The sequence below is a fragment of the Selaginella moellendorffii genome, unplaced genomic scaffold (genome assembly GCF_000143415.4).
Source record: "Selaginella moellendorffii unplaced genomic scaffold, v1.0 SELMOscaffold_22, whole genome shotgun sequence".
NCBI lineage: Eukaryota > Viridiplantae > Streptophyta > Lycopodiopsida > Selaginellales > Selaginellaceae > Selaginella > Selaginella moellendorffii.
Window position 1 is genome coordinate 1,468,954 of NW_003314283.1, and position 1,218 is coordinate 1,470,171.

Genomic DNA, 1,218 nt, shown 5'->3' on the forward strand with positions numbered 1-1,218 from the left:
TTGTAGGCGCAGGCCTTCTCAAGAATTTGACATAATAGGTAATGACCGTGGGATAGATAAAGACACAGAGTCTTTCTAAGGGGAGCCAAAGTTACCTTAAATAAATGTTGGAACAACCCAAGGAGTTAGGGGTGTATTTAAAAGATAAGTTGATATTCTCATTATATGGACAAATAGTTCTAAAAAGCAAAGATAGCCCATATAGAACAAAGGATAATTAAATGTTAGAGTAACACTTGCCAAAATGGTCTTTGAAAGTAGGACATGAATACAAAAAGTTATATTCTAATGAGTTAACACCTTAAAAGTAGCTATGATGTTAGGACTTTACAGGTCATCGGATTAGCAAAGTCCAAAGCCTGGATGATTTAGTGGAGTCAAGGGATGGTCCTAAAAGGATGGTGAAAGCTGTTAGACTAAGGTGGGTTTTACATTACAAAGGACTATAAGGATTATGAGATTTAAGTATGAGAACAATAGGTATTTTATTGATAGTAAAATATGCCATACTAAAGTTGTGGGAAAGGTGTTCCTAGAAGAAAACAACTTTGGCATAAAGTTGTATATAAACACCATGGTGTAGTACTAACTGATAGTTGGCATGAGAAATAACTACTTTGGTCTTGGCAAAAACCTAAACACGAGTGAAAAGTGTCGTAAAAGTAGGCTCATGGAATTGATGGGGTGGAGACCCCAAATGTTTCAAGAGATGAGGCTTTGAAGTCAAGTTTGCTAATTCATGAGGACCCTTTGTCAAAGGAATTCCACTGGAAATGAGATTAGCATAGCCTAAACTAAAAAGCATGCAATTCAAATGTATGGACCCAAATAATAATGAAAGTGTGAAAGCATTAACAATGAGTTGTAGGATTTGATGACTATGAAGCAGCTAAACAAATATGTGGCATAATTGATTCGATTGATAGAGGTTAACTTGTCAAGATTTCTTATTAGGATAAGAAGGTTAGATATATCCCACAGGGGGGTAAATTGCTTATGTTACAAAATAATAAGTTAATATCATAAAGGGAAATGCTCATTGTTAAAGAAGGTCATCATTGGGACACCTAAACATTCAAAAACATCAGAAAGTTGTTATTAATATTATAAGAGTATTAGATAAGGCATTAGACAAATCCAAAAGGGATTTTGGCAAGGTTAGTCACGGGCATATAAAAGCCCATAAGTAGCAATATTAATCCTGGTATATGGGATTAT